The 23757-nt window shown below is 37.9% G+C and overlaps 1 protein-coding gene and 2 long non-coding RNA genes across 4 annotated transcripts in view; 1 reads left to right on the top strand and 2 right to left on the bottom strand.

The window, feature by feature from the left end:
- LOC118166460 overlaps nt 1-10832 on the top strand; it is a 73195-nt gene extending 62363 nt beyond the window's left edge. The window contains exon 3 of the long non-coding RNA XR_004750508.1: nt 10432-10832. This is a non-coding gene — a long non-coding RNA (uncharacterized LOC118166460). The remainder of the gene's footprint in view (nt 1-10431) is intronic.
- SPON2 (spondin 2) overlaps nt 1-23757 on the bottom strand; it is a 103871-nt gene that overhangs the window by 63297 nt on the left and 16817 nt on the right. The gene's annotated exons all lie outside the window — the stretch shown is intronic.
- Nucleotides 3224-23725, bottom strand: LOC118166459. 2 transcript variants are annotated; one of them, XR_004750507.1, is made up of 4 exons: nt 23592-23725; nt 19814-19897; nt 3690-3775; nt 3224-3518 (listed from the first exon to the last, which is right to left on the bottom strand). It is a non-coding gene; the product is annotated as an uncharacterized LOC118166459 (long non-coding RNA). The 2 variants fall into 2 exon arrangements; XR_004750506.1 differs by lacking the exon at nt 3224-3518 and having other exon boundaries at nt 3560-3775.

Below are 23757 nucleotides of genomic sequence, written 5' to 3'. Positions count from 1 at the left end.
GTCAAGTAGATGAAGTGTGGAACGGGAGAATTACAGCTCCTCTCGTTTTGAATACTTAATGGGTCAGATACTACAATTAAATGTATTGGATGTATTGGATCCAATATTTTGGATGCCCAAATAAGCAGGCACTGGAGCAAATAAGTCACCCATTTTCTCATTCCCCTCACTGCACTCTGCACAAATGGGAACAAGCAAAGGTAGCCATAAGCCATGGATAAGGGTCTGCACTTAGACCATGCTTGTTAATCAAGAGTTCAGCTATGACAATGAGCTACAGGCTCTTTGTTCAACTCCAAAGACCATTTGCACTTCTGATAAGGATGAAGAACATGAAATAAAGTGAAAGTAAGTCCTGCAGTAACAATTCAAAGAACACCACAACATTTTATACAGTTTGAACTGCTTTTACTAATTTACACAAAGTTTGTAACATAATACAGCATGAGGTCTTGTTCTGCATCCATAAGTTACAAAATATGAATTTATCATTAAAAAAGAAAAAGAAAAAAGAAAAAAAAAAAGACTTTTCTTATGATTCAGTTTTCTCATCTTGCTGAGTTATTTAACTCCAAATTAAATTTGTTGTTGGGCAGTGGGCTAACAAGGATTGTGGCTGGATACGTCAGGAAACAGCTGGCTGCAAGACAAAGTATTTCTTGAGAATTGTAACTCAGCCGGTGCCAACCCCCACAGTTATTCCTGACCTTCTGCCTGCACACAACTCCTCAGCACAATCTTGCACATACTACAGCTTGGCACTAGAAGAGCTGAAAAAGCTAACAAAGACCAATGGGCTTCTCCGAGACTTTTTGTTTTAGTATTTCTTCCATTTTGTGATCATTTACTTTCTCCTGTTTTAAGTTATTCTGGTGAAGTCCCAGGTTTTCTCCTTACTAAGAGCCTATGGTGAAAGTGGTCTGGTGCCACAGATGATGTGTAGCACCTTCTTAGACTAACAGACTGCAATTAAAAGAGAAAAATATTGGTAATTATACACCCTTGATCCTAGATTTTTAATTAGGGTAAAAGGATCCTTATATTGCTGAAACTCAAGGAACAGGTAAATATAAATTGCTTGGCAACAGGGCTCCATTTTGTCTCAAGAAAACATGCTTGGTTAAGTTGAAGACAGGTACTAGTCAAAAAGTTAACCTCCCTTCCAAGTTCAGTAATTAGGTTTTGACCTAGGCGTTGGGAAGGTGGCAGAGGTGCAACACAATGATGAAAGGGTGGCAACACTGCAAAAACCAGGAGCTGGCTTTGCTGTAACAACAGCATGATTTCCATTCTTCATCCATGCTGCACTGATGTAATGACATTGGTGGAAAATGCTAAGTTTGACCTTGCTCAGAGCATATGAAATCCCAGTGCTCGTGGGCTGCTGCAGCCTATGAAAAGGGGAATGTTCAGGCTTACAAGGAGACTGTAACCATGCCGGAAACCCCAGATGGCCTCATTTAGATAAGAAAAATCTTTCAGCAGGAAAAAAAACTGTGCGTATGAACCTTGAGCATTTGTGAATTATCTTCCACATAGACAATCTGGTGCACCAAAGAGACCCCCAATATTTGCAGTATGATAGAGGTCTCAAGAAAGATCTATGATGTAAGAAAACTGGTCTGTAAAATAGCAGTGGAAAAAATAAAGCTGACTAAGATTTTTTTTCAGTAGGAATATTGGGAGTCTCCAGAAACCTCAAACCACTGTCTGTGTTTTATTTTAGCTGTATCTACTGATATATATTGACTGCAGGGAACAATTTATAAGCACTTTCCAAAAACTTAGCTGTCCATAGATTTACACAGATTATAGCAACATTCTGTAGTAAGTAGAGATTGGCAGTTACTAAAGTTTGAAATAGTAGATCAAGGTTATGAGATTCAACATTTGCAATAATCTGACTGGGGCACTAAAAATAAAATAAAATAAAATAAAATAAATGTTTATTTTGCAAATAGTTCTTATTTCTAGAGCCAAAAATGATTGTAAAAGGATTAGATTAGTAACCAGGAGTCCAAACAAGCTTATTCAGCTTATTTTACTGCCTGTGTTGATGACGCTTTCTTTTGTCTTCATCCAGTATTGGGAAGCGCTTTATCATCTTCTGGTTTGGAAAAAGACCCAAGCAGCTAATGTAAAAAAAATATATTCTTCAGTAGCTGCTGCATGATTAATTTTCCACCCTGTGAAATCACTGTGAGCTTGAAAGCACCCTAGAGCTTTATTTGCTACTTTATAGTCATCAAGGATCATAAAGCATCTTCTTCCTTCCGCACCGTTAGCACTTCAGAGAGCCAGTATGGTTGAGTGGAATGAGCAAAGGGTTGAAAACCAGGAAATTCTGATTATAAACCTAAAAGAGTTTGTGACTTGCCTTTGGCCTTGGTTAAATAATGCTGGACTCAGTTCTCTGAAGCAATAGAGTCCTCTGTTCCAGCTAAAGGAATTGCAGGCTCCAGCCTGCTTGACACCCAAATCCTGATACCTGCGTTATAAAATGGGGATAAATACCTTTTTTTTTTTTTTTTTTTTATCAGAAACTTTGGGGTTCATTAGTGAAGAGGAGTACATAACAGGAAAGCATTCTAATTAAGGTTTGTAAATCATTTTCGGAAGACAAATTACTCATTAAAGCTGTTCCACATCATTCCCCCCAGATATGCACATGCAGGAAATCCTGCACATTACCTTTCCATGTTACTATTCTAAAAACAGGCTTGGGGGCTTCTCCATTTTCCACATCATTAGGACAGTCCAATCCCAGCAGCAGCAAATGAAAATACTAGGGTAGGATGGTCTGGTGGTACCAAGCCCCCCAAAACAACAGCAGCCCTGATCTCTGTAACAGTTTAGAAACTTACCACAAAGCATGTCAGCTCTTCCATCAATCTGAAATCATTCATCTCCTATGGGGAAATGGAAGCATGCTACATGGAACGGAAGGATGCCCTGGGCCAGATTCTTCCCTGGAACAGAAAGGGACAGAGCAGGGTAAGTAGGACTATGCACATTATTACTGGCACCATGGAAAAAAAGCCAGAGAAAATAATATGCATCCAGATTACATTGCCATGATGGTACTGTGGTACCATGATGGCCTCCAAGGATGATCCTTAGAGATAGGGTCCTACTAATTCCCACTGGGGAAAGTGCAGTGCAGGAAAGTCAGGAATAACAATATATGTGGTCTGTGCACATCCACCACTTAGTGGAGCCTTCAAATTTCACATGGACTTAAAGATCTTCAAGGGCTGGAGCAGGACAACAGATTTGCTCCCTTCTGCCACTGTGGACAGCCACCCAGAACTCAGCAGAATGCTCAGAGAAACAAAAGTTAGGCAAGAATTTCAATATCAATTCCCAATATTGACCTGTGTCATTTCACCCCCAGTTGCACTAGAAAGAAAAACACAAGTACATTGAGGACATGACCTTCAGCATTAGTTTTCAGAAAATGTGTTTCTCCTTAGTATCTTCTAGTTCTGCATCCACAAACTAATTATTCTTCAGACATTCTGCCAGGTGACACATAAAAAAATAATACAGATAATTATAATCATGTTTTTCAGGGTGGTTTTGCTTAAAAAAAAAAAAAAAAAAAAAAAAAAGTCATATGAAGTTGAGGTTCATCTGCATCTTCTTAAAATGCCATTAAACACAATTTTTCCCCATTTATTTTTACTCACATAATTTTTCCCATCTTATCCTTCCAGCTCCTTGCTTCTCTGCATGAGTCTTCTAGATGCCAGCAAAGATCTGTTTGGCTGTGTGACTTTCAGTAAAAATGCAAAATAAAAAACAGCAGAGTATGGACTATAAAACGCAATTTTAGTACTGAAAATTTCTGAGATACTTTTCTGCCAATGTATTTTCATATCAAAAAATATTTGTGTGTGTTAAATGTAGCATTAATCTTCATTTCACATTTTGGACCCATCTCCCTGATGGCCTATAGTTGCGTAGTTCCCTGCTATACGAAACCATCCCTTCAATTTATTTTTTGTTCACTTTGCTCAGTTTCTGCAGTGATGAATTTAACATGCAGTACCATTTTCTTCATGCCTCTTGTTGTTCTCCTAAGGATGTCAATGCAAGCCACAACCTGTGAGTGTTTATGTTCAGTGTCACCCAGACACTGCCAGCTGAAGACAGCATTGCACCATTTAACTAGATTAATTTTCTTGAGATGGACCTTGCTACTAGTCTCTTTTCCAGCTGGACAGGATAATCAGGTTGTTTCACCCCAGCCAACAAAGAGTTTAATCCTCAAGCCCTCAATCTTCCATAAATCTGTCTACAGAGAGTCACTGCTAGAAATTCTTTGTCGTTTATGTCATATCTTGTAAAATCTGTTGAGCCTAGTTTGAGCATGTGTCTCTTTTGAGTTTTCCTGAAGAACAGCTTCTCTCTGGAGGGAAAGTCTGAACTGTAGCATTTATCTTTCCATGCATTCAGATAGGCAGTTGTGAAAGTCTCTTTCTCATGGGGATATTTTCCAGTGAGTCATATCTGCTCTCTCTGGATTGACAAGTTTTGACAGCAAAGTATTAATACTATCTTGCAATATTAGTCAGCTGGACTCTGACAGAGAGCTGAATAAAAGACAGGCCTTCATCCTGACGTCCATTCCCAGGCGAGGTCCCCATTAAAGAAAAACAGGTCCTTTTCCTGAGTGATCAACAGGGATGAAGAAGAGTGGGCAGAATGTATTTGAGTACATAAAAAACTAGCAGTTAACCCCACAAAGCTTCTCCATAGAATAACCTTAAAAATTATTTGTTGAAACAGCACAAATGCATTCTTTTTGATAATCCTGAACATTCAAAAATCAATAATTCATTCTGCTTCATAATCAGGGGCAGTTCACCAAAAAAAAAAAAAAAAAAAAAAAAAAAAAAAAAAAAAAAGGCCAAAAAAAAGAAATCCAAAACATCCTATTCTTAATTTTTGTCATTGCAGCACAACCCAGACAAATGGAACAACTTAGCTAAAAGCTATAAATGGAACAACTTAGCTAAAAGCTATAAAAGCAGAATTTCCTTCAAAGTGAAAATTGAAGAGGAAAAAAAACAAGAAATTATCTTAATTGCAAACTTCCATTCATGTTGAATCTTTACCAGGTCCATACTAATGTCTTCCTATTTGAAAGAATTTCTGTATTTCCTATCAAACTTTTCCTTTCTGAGAACTTTTGGCAGCTAGTTGTCATGCACTTTTTTTTTTTTTTTTTTTTTTTTTTTGATTCAGTTCTAGAATTTGAACAGGTAAATAGATTTTCAGATTATTCAAAAAAGTAATTATTTGAGTTGCAAAATCTCTATTAAATATCACAGTCCTTGTTTCTCACTAAAAGAAGCAAAGCTTCACTAAAGAGAAACATCAAATGAATTCTTCAATTCTTCAAACCCAAGAATAAGGTCATACTTGCCCCCAAAAAATGAAAGATGTATAAAAAGAGAGAGAGAAAGAGAAGAAAAAAAAAAAAAAAAAAAAAAAAAGGGGGACAAGAAAAAGAAAAGGAGCAAACCTTACTGCAAACCTTACTGGAATAATCTAGTCACACCTGAAATTTCATTGAGTCCACCCAAAACACAGTCACATCAATTATACTGAATTATACTGTCTTTTAATTTCTACCACAATTATGGTCGCAGGTCCCAGTGGTGAGAATTGATGTTCAATCACTCACCAGCCAGACAAGAAACATAGACTGCCCCAATGATCAGGTTAGCTGAATAAAGCATTCCTCAATTGGAGGACCTCAGGGGAGTGTGTTGGGGGAAAAGGTCCTCCAGGCCTTTCAGCCCTCCAGAAGTGCCTGTTTGCTGGATTCAGAGTGGCATGGAGCAGATCCCAAATCAGCAGTGTGGATCAGCAGGAAATGGTATGCTCTTTCCTTGGGGTATTTGGAGAGGAAATGGATGGTTGATTGCATGGTTACAATGGTCCTGAAAAAGCTGTGGATTTCAGAGATTCCCACCTGGAAGTGTGGCATGGAAGTCCTTCCTTTGCACAGTTATCAGCCAACACTTCTACCTCACATACTCCCACTGTCCCCTTTGCTCCTGCACATGGACACTTCTACATCTTTTAACGTGTTTACCCTAGCAGCATTCTTCTCCACTTCTCCATAGATTTTCCTCATTTTGCAAACAGACAACTGAGGCAGAGAGAAATCAAAGGTTTTGGGCAGGGGGGAAGGGGAGCAGCATAATACTGAAGCATACTGGATTCTTCAGACATGCCTGGATCCACTGTGGACACATGGAGCTGGTTGCAGAGATGTTTTTAAAAGCTCCCTGCATGCCTGCTGCATCATGAAGTGCCTAACAACTCTCCAAAACAGCTCTGAATGATTTCTGTCAGCTTAGTGAAGTGGACAATGTTACAGCAAGAAATCCTAAGTCTCATACTGGCACTGTCTGCCCTTCAGTTTCTTTCTTTCCTTTATTCTCTCTCTCTTTTTTTCTCTCTCATTGACCTCAAATTATTGTAGATGCTCCAAGTAAAATAGAACCATATCTTTTGCTGGATGCGGAGCAAAAGAATGGAAATTTTCTCAACATTGTCTGAAACAGCTTACAGTTGAGATTCATGGAAGATGAAATCAGTCAAATTCAGAAAATTTTTTTTTTTTTTTTTTTTTTTTTTTTTTTAAACAGCAAAGATGATTAATCATTGGCACAGCATAAAGATGTCTGCAAGATTTTCCAGCACTAGCAACATATAAATCAACATTGGATGGCTTTCAGAAAGAGATGCTGACGTTAAGTAAAAATGAATCCAGGGAAGACCTGTGACCTGTGCTACATGGAATCAGATGGTCACAGTAGTCTTTAGCAGCACTGCAATCTATTAATTAGATCATTCTGCTACCTTTTCAGGGATCACTCTTTCAATCCCATTCCAAGTTGATTCAGATAGCAACTGCTTAGCATCAGAGGTAATTTATACTTGAGTTCCCATAGATTCTTCTTCTCAGACACCCAGCAGGAGGCAGACCTATTAAAAATACCATATAACCCCTGCAAGGCTGGTTTAGCTGCTCCCATTTCTCATGCACAGGACACATGCTCATCAGATGGCAGCACGACTTCTGGAAGGAAAGCCCAAATCCTAGAGTAACAAGGAAAGTCTTGGAAAATCCTTGTGACTACTGGGGCATCACCCACATTTTGGAGCACATTTGCAATCATAATGACCACCAAATGTGGCAGAAGCCCATTCCCATGCTCAAATTCATCTTCAGCCTATAAATCTCAGAAGTATGCAGTTTCAGCTCTGAAGTGCTCCAAGTGCCCTTGAAGAAATGAGTAATTTAGTCATAGAGCCTACACAGATTATGTACAGATCAATCCACCATATAAAGTTTGACTCTTCCTAAGCACAGTACAGTTATTTTCAAGACATACCATAAGCAGCCTGACACTAATATGCATAAGAAATACTTCAGCCCAGCATGTTTGAATGTGATCATCCTTTCTTCACTTAAAGACAAAACCTTTGCATAATTCTCACTAGCTGTCCTCAGTAATCACAAATCTATTCTCTCTGGGGTTTTGCAAGAGACTGAGACATGATTGTTCTTACAAAAATGTTTTTCTTCCAATCAAATTTAAAATGGTTCAAGATTATTTATCTTGTTTATTCTCCCAGTATGCGGTATTTTTATTTACCACTCCCACCATGGAAAGTACAAATTTGAGACAACTTTTCCATTTGGGTATACCCGGCTACCCAATTCTTCCTAAAGTGCCTCTACACTACAGAAGTAACTAAAGGACAACACAGAATCACCTAAACCTTCTCTAAACTAACTTTCTTAGATCCTACTAGCAACCTAGGGCAGCAGCATGGATGTCAGCACACACAATCTTTTCTGCACTGTGACTATAATGTAAGAACACATTAGTCACTATTCAGCACATACCAAGATAAGCCCAAGATGATAATTTTACATACATTACCCAGTCCCTGGGACAAGCAAATGGTTTAAATTATTTGGGGTTTTGGCAAATAAGTCATTAAAGAGACAGTAGGGATTGCTACTATTACATTTACTTACAGGAATAATTTTTACAAGTGATGAATTAATATACTTTGTCTTATGACCTCAAAAATGCACCTTGTTACAGCAAGGGAGATTTTATTTGTGACCAGACCTACAGCAGATCATTAGGCCACAATATAAATTAAAACCTTCTCCCTGTACAAAAAATTTTGGACATTATTTTAAATAATGTTCCTGCACTACTGTTATCTGCTGGGCATCAGTGGTTTGTGCTAAGTGCTGCCTGGTCAAGTCCCTTCAGCAGGGCAAGATTAATCTCACTTTGCTCTACATATCTACAGTGTGAATGCCCATATCAAAGCCAGTCACCATCAGTTTCTGTTAGGTCACTACACAGTTTTAAAATGAAGTTCAGTTGCCTGACTTTAGTAGTATACTGCAGGGTGAGATGAATCACAACCTAGAAGTGCCCGTTTCTTCCCCCTGGCTATAAAAAAAGCCTCAACAGTTGGCTCAGCTGTGAACATCTGCACTGCAAAGCTTTTCTGCCGAGCAGAAGAGCGCCAGCCTCTGTGGCTGTTAGGATGCATGGTGGCAGCTATCTCCACAATTCCCATTTTAATCATTTGAGAGGACATATGCCAAAATATCATTGAATAGTATTAATAAAATTATGTAGGCAGCTACTGTCAGCCACATAACAGATGTTTAAGTGCTGTTCAAATGCCTTGGCTTTCTGAAGGATGTAGCTGTAGGTGGTCTGGAAGAAAATGAAGCCATTTTTTTGTGCAGATACCTATTTCCATGCATAAGTGTAAGACAAACACTGGTTTAAACACAGCTTGGAAGAATGACCAGTCCTACAGATCTGTGAAGAATAGTTATCTTCACAGAAATGTAGATTAAACACTGGGTACCATTATTAAAATAAGTAACTTTTAAAAATTTGTTTGAAGATTGTAAAAGAGGTATCTCCCTCTCACTGATGTGAATAATTGTTTTGTCAATTGATTACTATGATACCAGTTACTGTGGACAAGAGGAATATAAGAAATTTGCTTTTGATTTTTTTATGCCATGTAAGTTGCTTTGAAAAGTTTCTGCAGAGCATTTTGTTAAGTCATTAAAACTGCTGCTGTTTTGCACAGGTAGGAAAGTGAAGTATTCCAGTAGTCTTTTTACTGAGCAATTATCTTTTTGCAATATTTCCGGGACTTGCATCTACTTCAATATAACAAGCCACTATGGCAAACTGTTTTCCCAGCTTATAAAACTACCATTCTTTGAAGCTGATGGCAGCTGTTTTGTAGCTGTCATACCATATAATATGGGTAAGGTCACTCCCTGTAGCGAGCTAAATTACGGAATTTGGTCTAGTGCCAAATTCTAAAAGCAGAGATACCACATTATTGTGAACTGTGGTGTCCAGAGTTTAATGTACTTCTTATTAAAATCAATGGAAAGTTTGTTTCAATGGGGATTGGATCGAGTCCTAATTACATGTCGACAAATGCTTCTCGTATGCCAATTCCAGTGTTAGAACTGCTGTTGATTAGATATCCTTATAAAGTACTATTCAGTCTTGTGGCCAGTAAAACAATTAATTTCTATTGTCAAAATTAAATTTATTTAAACCTAATTTTACTATTGAACACCAGATAATTCACCCTGGTACTTAGATAGCAGTCTTGCTTCCAGTTCTAACAGCACAATTTGCTACTTGGTATGAGAGTGCAAAATTACGTGTACAGCTTTTTGCATTGACAACTTGCTCAGTGACCAGTACCTATCAGATTGCTTTGGAAACACAGCAAGACTACAGCAATCCCACTTATAGTTCTGTTAATTCAAGCACAAGATATTTTGCCTTTTTTCTCTATTGTATTTCTTCCTTTGTCAATTATAGTGAAGGTTTTTAAAAATCTTAAACTGGACTGCACAGGCACATGGTTAGGTTTCATGACAACTTGAAAACATTAAGCTGGATTCGCCTCTTACTAAAACAAGCTTCAGGCTTCCTGCTGATTTTTATGTAAGATAGATGAAGACATCAAGGAAATAAGCACCAAAAAGAGGAAAATCAAGGTTTTTAAAACATTACAAAACTGTGTTTGATGTCACTGGGGAAATTGGTCACTTCCTAAGAATTTTTTTGTTTGTTTGTTATTTCAGTTTCTACTATGAGACTGGTCCCATGTATGAATGTGTGTGTGTATGCACACATGTGTATGTTTCACAGTGATTTTTCTTACATCTGCTTTTTGATGGTTGATCTTTTTAATTTTATTTTTTTGCAACAAAACATTGTTCTCTTTCGTTTTTGTCTCTGCATTTAATTTGTCTTCTGGGTTGGGGGCCATTGCTGGCTAAAGATCTATCCTTCTTGTAACCGAGACACAGCTATTTCTGTTTCTTAGCTCCTGCTGTGCCAGAGGATTTATTTGTGTGTGGCTATTTGTTTCTGGGCATTGGATTAGACTACTGAAGGAACGGTCTGGGAGGTAAGGAATGCTGGGAACAGCTTTGTGTTAGCTCTGCTGAGCTCTAGTGCCTGGCTTCCAAAGTCCTCGTTCTACCTAGCTCTCAGATTTTCCAAAGCTAGCTGTCGATGACATAGGACACCACTATTTTATGAGAAGTCCTTGCTCTGCCCAGTTCTTGGTAATCTTTCAGGCACTTCCTCTTGCGCGTCTGCCTCAGTGCTATGCTGAGCAAAGGGTGAAAAGTGTCTTCTGCAAAATTCACTGATTTATATCTAGCGTGTGAGCGCAGTACGGCCTTATAATGAAAACTCTGTGTGTCTTAGCAAGCTCTTTGCTTTGTGTACACACACTCATAAGGGTCTTCAGCTGCTATAAACTCAGATGGTGCCAGAAAATGAATGGGATTGTGAGTATTTGCACCAGGCAAGGATCTGCCTCAGGTTGCTTCCAAGTATATGACAAAGAATTATGTTCGTTGACAGTACAATGCATTCATACCGAAATGGGTAGGCTTTCACTGAAAATAATAAAAAGACAGGCCACCAATTAAGACTATTTCATGTGAAAAGCAGTCAGAAAAACTTCGAAAGCAACTGCTTGGGACTATAAAATTATTTCACTATCCATACTGTCTGGAGGAAATAATAAGGTGTGAATTAAACTACCATAATAGACCACAAAGTGGGCCCAGCAAGAATAAAACTTTTGAGTATTGTAATGAAAAATAATATATGCAAATTAATCAGTCAGCCTGTCTCTGGCACAATAACTAAACATCATATGCCCACAGCCCCTGGAGGTAGGTAGTCCCTCTGAAAAGAAAATAGATGACTAACACCTTCATGAAATAAAGACTGGTGGCACCATGACGTAGACTATATTCAGCAGAGAATTTCAGTGCTCTGGCACTCTTGGTAAAGGAAATTAGAGTGTTGTTCCAAATGCTTAATAAAACCAGCTCATATGATCAAGTGTAAAATCTAATGCCTACTTTCTACAGTTTTAAATTTTCTCTATTTGGAAAATGAGCAGTATGATCTAGCAACATTTTTTCCTTCCTAAGGACAATGATCCTATGTCAGTAGTGTTATATGAATACATTTCATATTACATAGTTTTGGTGTGTGTGTGTTTTTCTTTGATTTTTATTATTTTTTTTTTCCCAAAGAAAATGAACATGTGGATAGTTTTTTTATGGTATTATCAACAGTGTTGCAAATGTATCAGGAGAACTGGAGTAAAGAATGACTATAAGATAAGGCACGCATAGCGTAGAAACTAAATTAAACAAAGCAGAAAAGATTACATATGGTTCTAAGTAATGTCATTCTTCTTCCTAATCCTCAAATAGAGTCACTAAATTACACTTCCAGATTTAGTTATGATATTTACAAATGTCTTAACTGTACATTTAAAGAGGGGAAACTGGCTACAAATGGGGGCAAGCTCATAATTTAAGGTCATGGTGGTGCCAGCATAGAGCAAATGCTTATTACAGGGGTATTTTTGGTCATGGGGAATTCTCTTTCCCTGAGAACAAATCCCAGAAAAGCATATTTTTATTACATCTTCCAAATCTGGCATTCAGGCTTTATGTAAATATAAAAGACAGAGGACCTTTCTTTTAAAATGCTAGGAACTAGAGACAGCTGAAATTTACTGGAGAATATTTCTTTAAAATCATTTGTATGAGCAAAACAAAATCTAAAATATATTTTAAAAAATATGTAAAAATGAATTAACAGAAAAGCATTGTATGAAGTACATGTCATTTTACCGGAGACTATATAAAATCAGTTCTCTCTTCCTCTCCTAAACATAGCACCTCTAAGTATAAAAACAAAAACAAAACAAAACAAAAAAGTTCAAAACAAGGTTACCAGTTTTGTTTCCTTCTAACTGAAAACAGAAGGTGCATTTTTTTTAAGATTGTATCATTTCTGAGTTCCTTTGCCCAATTACTCTCAGAAATGCTCTCTCATCTTTTGATATTCACGATCCTTAACCTTTTTTTTTCTCTAGAGTACCTTTCATCTAACATCTGTCTCCTTTTTCTTGGTAGAGAAGCAAAGTGCAGACCCAGACCTTGGAAGAAATGTAAAGAAGTAGAGTCCCAAAAAGCTCAGATGTAGTGCTATGACTTACAGAAAATTAAACAGGGTTAATTTTGGCAGGAGCTAAATAAAGGCTATGTCATACAGTGAGCTGAGTTGAGCAATACTCATGATGACTTCAGAGAGCAACTGGAGTCCTGATAGCTCAGGTTAGTTTAAAGCAGTCTTTATTTTAGCAAAATTTTTGTGAATAAAGAAAGAAAAAGGGCAGCAACAGTTGACTCAGCAGCAACTGTTAGACTCTGTCAGTATGAATTACTGTGGTTTGAAGTTACCCAGTTTTCAGGGATCTCTCAACAACATAAACTTTGCTGAAGGGGGGCTGGCTATCACCAACCACAGGAAATTATGTTCTTATAATAATATACGATCTACGATATATATGATAATATACGATATACGAATATACGATCTTATAATAATATACAAGTGCCACATTATGGCACTTGAAATCATACCCAAACAGATCCTTGCGCTTGCTTTGGCTGAAGATTTCCTAAATGTCAGTAAGGGCATTCTTATGTGTCATCTTACTTGCATTCATTGCTCCCATAGGAAAAAAAGAAAAAAAGAAAAAAAAGAAAAAAAGAAAAAAAAAAAAAGCGTCTTATGCTTCTGAGATTCATTTCTCATTATTCTTATCGCCAGACAGCTTAAAGGCAAAAACATTTCATCCCAGCAAAGCAACAGTGAAATACTTGAGGATAAAGTTGGGAACAAGTCCCATGGAGAACACAAAAACCAGTCTCCTCCCCTGTCATTAGGATTTCCCCCAGCACCCAGCTGTGCAAGTGGCAAGCACACTTCAGCAAAAGATAACTTCCTGAGTGTTACTTCCCAGTCTCATCCTCCAAAACTACCTCAGCATCATGCTCAGCCTGTCTCAGAAACCTTGCTCTGAACCTCCTCCCTCCTCCTTTTCCAAAATGAAAAATAAATAAATAAATAAATAAATAAATAAACAAATAAATAAATCTCCCTCTTTGTTATCTTTTCACTCAGGATAACTCACCACCACTTTTTTTTTTTTTTTTTTTTTTTTTTTTTTGATCTATTAATCTATCAGCTATGTTTGTGATAATCCCCTGGTCTCTCCTCCTGCATCCATACACGAAACCCCACCATTCTAAGCATAATTCTCCACTATGCATAGATTTTGGGTGACACCACCTTATTTATATTACTTTATTCATTCCTTCTAGAATTCATAGAAACTTCTGCTAATTACATTTTTGAAAATGTCATAATATCTTCAAAAATCTCATAGCATGAGTATTCCTCACTGTCTTTCACTTGCTTCTGGACCTCCCATAAAAGATAGTTCATGTGGGATCATGATGGATGTCTGGCACTTGTCTATGCTGTTTTCACAGCTCTCCCTCCAGGCTGGGTTAGTGCTGGCTGCTCACACCTTGCCCAGGTCTACAGGCTGGTGTGAGAAGTCGGAGCACTTCTTGCCTCCCACCCCTGTTTCTGCTACCAAAGTGAGACACGTGGTGCCCCAGCCACCACACTGCATTTTGTGGTTCTCCAAGTGCTGCAGACTTTTCCTGCCAGGCAAAAGATAAAGATTTTAGCAGGTAGGCAAGCATTCTACTTTAATGCCCCAAATCTAATAAATAGAAGCTTTTTTTTTTTTTCTTTTTCTTTTCTTTTTTTCTCTGTGTTCCACAGAAGATGCTGTCCTTGTTTAGCTACTTACAACATAATGAAATCAGAAACAGAGGGATGAAAAGCTTCCCTCAATGTTTAGGGCTGACCTTAAGATCACCTTCAAGCCCAGACCTCCCAATTATTTATTAAATAACCGCGCAGTGTGCTGCTCAGACACTCTCTCCAGCCACAACAGCAGCTTAGTTGAACGTTATGAGGGCATCTCCACCCCTTTCTGGGTTTGGAACATCGCCTGCCCCATAGCAGTCACGAGGTCCCCCATTCTTTACTTTTGAATCCTTCCCCTCCCTTCCCTACCATACATAAAAAGAGGAGAGGCCCTGTGTATATCGCAATCACTAGAAGAGATCTGAAAAAGACATGTTTCACAGCTAAGAACAAGAAACAAGCAGCCTATTGCATAGCACAACACAGCAGGGGGAGGGATAGTTAATTCATGTTTCAGACTGGTTGAGGATGTGGAACTAGTACTAAAAATCATTCTGAAAAATGGGTGAGATAAAAAGTTATAGCAGTGGGTTCCCCCAAGCTACCATTTTAGACAGAAATGTGGAGGTCTGGGATTCTCCTTAGTTAACATTTTTGTATTTATTGAAAAAGTGAGTCACTAAATAAACTATGCCAACCAAAAGCTGAGGTGTTTCTGGAATTGCATCATTTCTATTAAGAAGCTCACAGCCTCAAAGTAGAAACCTAAAAGGCCAGTCTCTAGGTCTGTGTGCACATTTCATTTGCTGGTGGCTTTGCTCAGGAGGAAATTTTTCTGTGCATGACCTTCTGACTCCCAACCAGAAGTGATTCACCTAGCTCATTGCATTACAGTGCTGCTGCTTAGAGAGAAGAACTGAGGCTTGAGGTCTTTCCCAGAGGCATTGCATGACCCTGGACAATTCCCTTCAAGACTATTTGAAGATCTGATATTTAACAAGAACGTCCATATTTAATAAACTCAATAAGACATTTTTATGCTAGCAGCTGGTGGTCATCCTGACCTTCCAGTGAGAATCTGAAGACATTTTTAATGAAGCGTGTTAGTGACACAAGCCTGATTAAGCTTAAAAAAATAATTAAACATATAAAATAATAAAAAAAAGCACACCTGGTGAGGTGCCTATATAACCTTTCAGGTGTCCAAATTCAGAATTTTGAGGTTTATTTTTTATTTCTTGCTGTTCTACTGTTTAACCCCATAACATAGTAAGATTACATTTACCCATCAGATGCAACATTTTGAAGTTGAATTCATTATTTGGAAACATCTAAAACTTTCAGCTGAAAAGTCCCACCTGGGCTTGCAGCTCAGTATTAATTACAGCTATTAAAACACATATTTTACTTATGAATTTCAATGTGTAGTATTTTCTACAAACAGCTTTCACAAGCCACTAGCAGTCACAGTCAACCATGCAGGAAGAAGAAATGGAAATTGGAGAAATGACTGGGGGAAAGGTTGAAAAGAGAGGTTTAGGAAGGGAATTCATATTGCTGAAAAACAGACCTATGGAAAATGACTCTCACAGAACACTTAATAATTTCATCTCAGTTATACAATCCTCAGCATAGCTATCATGTATGTTGGAAAAGCTGACCATACTTCCTATGGTCTTCACACCATTATATAGTCTGTATTTTATAATAATTACTTTAATTAGGAAGTGCACTGATTGTAGGCAATGATTCAATAGCACAGTTCCTTAGCTATTAGTTCCTGAACTGCTTAGTTTCATAAACAGGGAAGTTATAATGTCTTCAAGATTATGAGTCCCACTTCTACGCCAACATTACTGCTGCTATCACTTTTTAAGGTTGCTCATTGTAAAGCTAATACAAACTGAAATGAAATTACAGACTACCAGAAGAAAAAATAAGAAATGCACACATCAGTTTTGAGGAAACTACAATCAAAGTCATGTCATGGATGGTTGCAATCCAGAAAGAGTTTTGCTTTAAATAACATACTTAATGCATTTCAATCTCTTAGTTTCTGTTAACTCACACGGGAATTTTTTCCTCTCCTTACATTTTATTATGTGTCTGATTACATCTGGGAGGTTCTTTGCCTCAATTTATCAGTACTAAAAATTTGGTTCTTCGCCTCAATTTATCGTACCAAAAATTTGTGTCAACAACTTGCTGTGCCTTTTCTACCCATGAAATAGCTCCATGTTTTTATCTATTTGTCACAGCAAATGTCCTGCAAAACCAACTGCACACAGTTAGAAAGTAACATGAAATCCAATGAGAAAAGATCCATATTAGTTCTAACAGTAGTAGTATATTCATGCTAAAACAGTTTTCCTTACTTTCCCTTTCTAAGTATTTAATCCTAGTGTTCTGAACTACATTGTCAGCAAAATACATCTTTTCCAATGAGAAAAATATCAATTTTTATGTGACCAAAACTAATGAATATTTACACAAACAGATTTTAGAACTTGGTTCCTTCTCCTTGATGTAACCTTGAGTCTGAATTTCCATGGTTTATATTATTCAGTTTGGATATAACATCCCTATAATTTCTTTCCTGTTTAGTACTTTACATATGCTTTCAGAATTAATCCCATCTTAGAAAAGCTTTTTGTCTTAGATTGTGCGTAAATAAATCACTGTATTCTTAGATAATGGAAATTGCTGGTGATTAAATTCAATTTGATAGGGTATGTGTGAAATTTCTCTGACTAGTTATCAACAGTATCTTGATTTTAGGTTTGGCTTCATCTTTATATCTCCTATATTTACAGCTGCCTGTACTTTCCTTCTGCAGTTCTCCATATTTCATTTTGCAGATTGTTTTCTGCAGGCTCATGAATATATGGGTATTTGGCAGTGATTTTATAACCTATAATCAGAACCGAAAATTATAGTGATCCCATTTGTGTTATTATAGCTTAAGAATGTGTCAGACTTTCCATTTTAAACTTTTTTACTGTAAAGAATCTACAACTGGTCTTTCTTCACTGCCAAATATTTCTGCAAAATTTTCAATAAGAATAAATGTTATTTATGAATTTGAAACTTTTTTTTCAGGACTTCTGGAAGTGAGTGTGAGGAGATAGCTTCTACTGAAATTCAAAGAAAAAAAAATCTCTAATTTCCTGCCTCTTTATTCAGTGACCACATTTTAGCCAAAGAAAGTTAGATGGGTCTCTTTTTAAGGACCTGTAGTATTAATGCAGCAGTGGAGAGAGGGATTACTTGAGAATGACTGGAATTATTTCCTTCCACTGGAAATATAATACACTCCTTCAACCCAGTGCCAAGATTTTTCTGCCAGGAACAAGAGAATGGATAAGAGAATCAGCCCCAGCTCTCTGCTGTGATCTCAGATCATGAACTGCACATTCTTATTTCTTTTTAAGCATACATGCAAAATATTTCAGGTCTCTGGTCAGACCTTCACACACCCAAAATCATCCTCTAGATAAGGAGACAGCAGACATAAAAATCAGGAGGAGGTGATGGGAGGAGAGACCTGAAATGCAATCAAGGTGAGATCAAGGCCAGGAGAAACACTTGCACCAGCTGATTCCCTGATGTTTTCCACTAATCCAACCTCAAGCTAGGATCATCTCTCCATGGCCCATTACAATATCTATAAATGCTGCAGGCAATGTCCGACCTTATCTGCTCTTTTTGCCTTCAGCAGGGAGAAAACATGTACAAACATTGCAAAATTTGGCCCTCCAAGTTCTTAAACCTGTTGGAGAAATGACAGATGGTGCACAAATATCCATTCCAGGCTACTGGGTGACCACTCACACCTCTCACCTCATCACTTGCATTTTAGCTGTTCTTAACTTTCCAGTCCTTTGTTCTGCCTGAGGTAGCAAACTAATTTCCTTTATGTTTCAGATGCCTTTTCTACCACCGGCTCCTGTGGGACCTTGCACAAACAGCATAACACATTTTTCCAGGGAAAATCTCCAGAGAGCTGTGAGACAGGTCAGTGTATTATGGGTTGGTGAGCTCATCCCTGAACACTTTGGTCCTGACCAAATCCAGACTTCTGCTGAGCAGTGGCTTTGAGGATATCAGAGATGGATCTCAAACACGGAGAGACAACTGGCTACAAAAACCTTTGCTATGTCTTCACTATCCCTATTTACAAATGGGAGATTGAGACAATTTGACTGTAAGACCTCCAATTCTATGGAAAATGGTTTAAGTACTATAGAAAGAGAGATTTCCAGCTTCATTCTGGTGATGCAAACCTCTTGGATCTATAAACAAATCAGGACTCTTGTGAGAATAGTCCTGGTTCTGAGGTTTTCTGTACTTTCATTTCCACTAATGTATGGAAATCCTACAAAACAGGATTTTGTCTCCTGGTATTTGGACATGTCCGGTTTTCAAGTCCTGAGTGAGATTTCTTGCTGAGCTGGGTGTTGTGCCAGTTAATTTGCATAAAATGCTGAGGATTAGAAAAACTCAGCTCTTGACCTTCTTAGCTCATGTATTTTTTATGTTTTTAAAAGGAAATTGCAATTACGAAGGTTATGAGATGTCACATGCCAGTTTTTCACTACAAGCTATGTCCTGCAGTCAGTATTTCCATTCACTCTCATTGACCATAATCAAAGGCAATGAGCAGAAACGCTGGAAGCGTAGTCTCGCCTTACGTGGATCTTCTCCAAACCTCAATATGGCATTTCTGACGTGAACACATATGGAACATCTATTGCCTTTGAACTAAAACCAACAGTTCTTCAGAAACGCAGACGTGAAAGCTGCCAGCAACGTGAATGAGAGTTGGAGGTAGAGTGAGAAAACTTTGTCACCACTTTCCCCTATGTTCCCGAGAGATTCCCTGGCTGTCATGTTACACCCTCAGTGCCAAAGGTGGGTGGCAGATATTAGAAGTAACCTTAAACATTTACATAGAAATTGGACAAAACAAAACAAAACAAAACAAAACTGCCCCAAGGGGCACTGCCCTGCAAATTTTATTTCATACATACAGTCCTTCTGATGTCATTGGGTGAGCTCAAGTTGCCTAACACTCATCCATACAGCTAAGGGCCGGCTCTGGATGTTCACCAAGAGGTAAGCCACTCTTTAGGCAGGGAAGCAGGCTCAGTGGTAGACTGGCACCACAATACATTGCTGAAAGCTAGCTGGCAAAAAAGAGCCATGGAGGAACTTGCCTGAGGTTGGGAAAGAAGTCACTATCCCACAAAGTCAGCTGGGGCTCCCTGGGTTCTCAGTGTATTGCGTTCATTCAGTGAGCTGAACACCTTGAACCCAGCAATCAGACACGATTGCTCGACATGGACAGAATTGCTTTCCATCCCTGGGCAAAGAACATGCTCCTGAATAAAGCCTTGTAGTCGCAGGAGTCACTTTTGCCTGCAAACTTTACATTGGAAACCCTTGTGAATGTGACCCAATCTAAATAGAGAGAGCTCATAAGCTTTTGGGGATAGCATATTCCATATTCCATATTTTCCCTGCAGTTTATTGGCAAATTAATTCTAATGCATTCAAATTACATCATGAAGTGTAATGTAGAAATATTTCATGAAGGTTACCTTAATAGAGTGTGAAAGCCTGATGAACAGTAATTCAGAGGGAACTGCTTGGCCCATCTCCTATTTACTTGGAAATATTACTGCCTTAAAAATAAATAAATAAATAAAATAAAAATAAAAATTATATATTACTTTTTTTTTATGGCTCAAAAATCTTTAATGTGAAGATTTTTATGACTCCCTTACAATACACATCGATTTAAAAAATGTTTTAAACTAAAACAGATCATTTACTGCCAACTGTTCTTTGGGCATATCATTGATTAGTCCAAGTGTGATAAAACAATCTTGTTTTTATTCATACTTTAAGAGAATAATAAAACCTGCATACTTGGAAATACTGAAGCAATATCTTGGCCCAGAGCTATTTAAGTATGAATTATTCACGTCTAGTTTATTTTTTTCTTTTAAATTCATGAATCCCCAGAATGGTTTTGTAAAGTGTATCAGTGAAACCATGTTTCTAATTATTAAGGGGGAAAGAGAGGGGAGGGAAGGCAGAGGAAACAGAATGCATCATATATGTAAAGGGGTCATTTTTTAGTTGTCTTCTTTTGCAAGCTACTGTGAATCTCTTTGGAAATTAGTTATTCAAAATTTGCACTCTATTTTAACTTGTGGCCCATTGAGAGAGAAGACATGCATTTCCTTTGTTCAAATATTTTTTTGCAAACAAAATTATTTTTACATTCTGTAACACTAGGACTGCCAAAATAGGGACTGCACAGGCAATTAACTGGGAGCGCCTTTGCCCAGAACTTTTTTTGCATCTTCAGCAGAAAAGATTCACGTAACAGTGATAGGGTGTCTATCTGGATATTATACCCCTGTGAGCAGGACTTTTTCCTCCACTGCTGCAAAATGTCATCGACACAAATATCTTTTTTTAAAAAGTGAAGAAACCAAAACATTAATCCTACTTTTGCAATCCTTCCATCCTGTGTAACCTAACAATGCTTTCTGTGTACATCATGGTCTGAACAGACAGCGGAAAGAATGAGACCAAGATAATTCTTTAACTTGTTCCATCACTGAATTTCTGTAGGACCTCAGCAAATCACTTCACCTCAGTGCACCTCCAGTTTCCTCCACACACACAAGGCTTTGCTTTATTTGTAGCATGAACTCTTCAAGGACAGACAACAATTTTTGACATATTTTTTTTAGTACTCAATGTAACCCTGTATTTGGTAAATACCAAATTTATAAGATTTTTTTTTTTTTTTTCTTATACAGTCACAGAATCACGTGTATTGGAAGAGACCCTAGAGGTCATTTAGCCCAACCACTGGTTCAGATCAGGTCCCAGTAAATCAGCCTACAGAGGGACATGAGTTTTGCATATCTCCACAGATGGAGTTTAAAAAACCCCACTGAGTCCCAGATCCAGAGCAATTAACATCTTGGGGGAAATTCTTCTCCTCGTATCTAATCAGAATTTCCTCTGTTTCAACTTTTGTCTTTTGTCTCAGACCTCCAAGAAGAGTCTGGCTTTATCCTCTCTATATTCTTGGTAACATTGCTGGACACAGCAGTAAGATCTCCCCTTTGCCTACTCTGTTTCTACTTGTACTTCACGTTCTTCGGTCCTCTTACTATCCCAGGGACTCCCCACTCACTCTGGTAATGTCATTGCCTTTCTCATGCTGGGAAACCCAAAAATGAACACAATACTCAAGATTCTACTTCAAAAATAAAACAATGGTCTCAAAACCTCCTAAAGTATTACTTGTAGGTTTTTCTCTCCTTAAGGATATTTGTCATAAGTAGTCCCTACCTCAATACAAATGTCATAGCTGTACACCAAGAATGATGCTGTGCATATGTGTCTACCATACCCATAAATAAACTCCTAAGAATACAGCAACTCCTCGACAGTAATATAGAAGAAACATAATAATTGAGACTTTTTAGAATAAGGGAAAAGCAGCAGGTATCAAACAATGGATTTTTTATGCAGCTTCTTGTTTCTGCCAACTTGAAAAAAACATCTCCAGACAGCCATAGCAGATAAAATGCTCCTGAAGGCTGGTAACCCAAAATTAAGGGGAGCTGACAGATACTCAAAAAAAGAAATATTTTTTCTCTAACCACAGAGTGCTATCATGTGCCATCCCGACTTACAAATAATAACAGTTCAGACAAAAATATAACATGGAATGGCACTAGCAGACTGTGTGGAGCCACAAAGGGATCTATGCTGAGATTTGCAACACTTAGAGTTCTCCCTAGGACTTATAAATTTATTTAAATGTTTCTTACTGAACACACCTAGGATTTAAGTCTTAAGATTTAAGGTTTAAGAAAACTATCGAGCAACTCAGAACTGAACTTGCAGCCAAAAGATCTGCAAAGTAGGCAATCCCTTAACTTGACTTCAGGGCCACATGTGGTAGTACTCTGCAGATGTATGTGCCACACGAGGCTTTGCACAATATTAACCTGGGGGAATGGTGCCATTTCCCAATTTTACTCAACAGTCAGGTGGGTTAGAGGACTTGTCTGAACTGGAGGGAGTCCAGGTTTAAGGTAAGCACTTTTCACTGCATGGCTGTCTTTGTAGATTAAGACAAATCTTCTGTGCATGGCCACATGTAAATGTTTAGAGGTCTATGATATTTTTTGAATGAAAGCTGGGTACTGCAGAATTATCAAGTGACAGCAAAATGGGTCTTTAAGGGTAGAAGGGATTAGAAGCTTTGGGGTATAAATTCTCTAGTGAATCTAGTACCAGATGTTAATACTTAGGTAAGCATTACCATCCTGAATACAGAACTAAGATATTAAAAAATATAAAAAATAATTTTAAAAAAATATTAAAATAAACAGTTTGAAATATTCCTAGCTCCTGTTTCAACTCACCAAAATCTATCAACCCAAAATTCTACATAGGTCTAGTCCCATCCCCAGTGATGGGACTTCTCTGTAGTTAATGGTAAACCTCACCATGTGTGTGAATATTTGCACTAGGGGAGTCCAAAAACAGAGGTATTCTCACCTTATAGATATTTTCCTAGTTTTATTTAGCTCATGAAACATTAATTGCTGGAATCAGAAAGCAAAATTATTTTAAACTGATGGACATGATGAAAAGCAACGCCTTTGTGTATTAGCCTGGTATGTCTGTTGGAGAGTGATTAGACATCAACAGCAACTTCATATATTTAGTAAAGTTTGCATAGCCAATTTTCACTTTATAAAGTGTGGCACTGTTCTGGAGTGTGACCCTGATGTGGACTTTCTGAAGCATGCACAAGGCAGGACTGACTTTATGAAGTCCACGTTGAAGACAAGTATCAAAAATGAAAAGTGAACCCAGCCTTTTACATGTGACTTGGAAACTCATGCTCACTTGCTCGCTGAAAGCACCCCATTGAAGCCATGGGGTCTTACTCAGATCACAAGACTTGAGCCTATTTTACTAGATTGTGAGATTATTTTAATAATAGGGTGTCCAGAACCCTAAGCAAATTCTAATTTGATCAGAAAACAGTGAAAGAAACTGGAAAATGACATGACAGATAATTTCAGAAATACTAAATAAATTGCTCTTGAAAACCAGCCACTCATTATGGGACAACTGATCATTTGCTGAGGGAAAGTTAATATGGCACAGCAGAGGAAACCTCTCCCAGGTGTAAGCCCTGATCAGTGCAATAAAAGGCCATGGATCTTCTAGGTCTTCCTCTTATTCCTAAATTTCATTCTGCATAACAGCACAACTTCATCTGGACAGGAGAAGAGGAACAGAGTAAAAGAGGGTGTGTGAAGGTCCCACCTCTCATCAGCCAAGATCCTCTCAGTTGCTCCCAGGGGAGGCAAGAGATAGGTCTTTGAAACCTAGAGAATGAAGAAGGAATTAAACTTGGGTGTTTCACTTCCCAGGCAAGTTCTCTTGACCCTAAGCTGTCATGCAATATTAGGAAAAAAAAAAAGCTTCTGAA

This window comes from Oxyura jamaicensis, chromosome 4 (assembly GCF_011077185.1).
Source record: "Oxyura jamaicensis isolate SHBP4307 breed ruddy duck chromosome 4, BPBGC_Ojam_1.0, whole genome shotgun sequence".
Taxonomy (NCBI): Eukaryota; Metazoa; Chordata; class Aves; order Anseriformes; family Anatidae; genus Oxyura; species Oxyura jamaicensis.
Note: the sequence above shows the minus strand (reverse complement) of the source record. Positions and strands in the feature narration are given on the sequence as shown.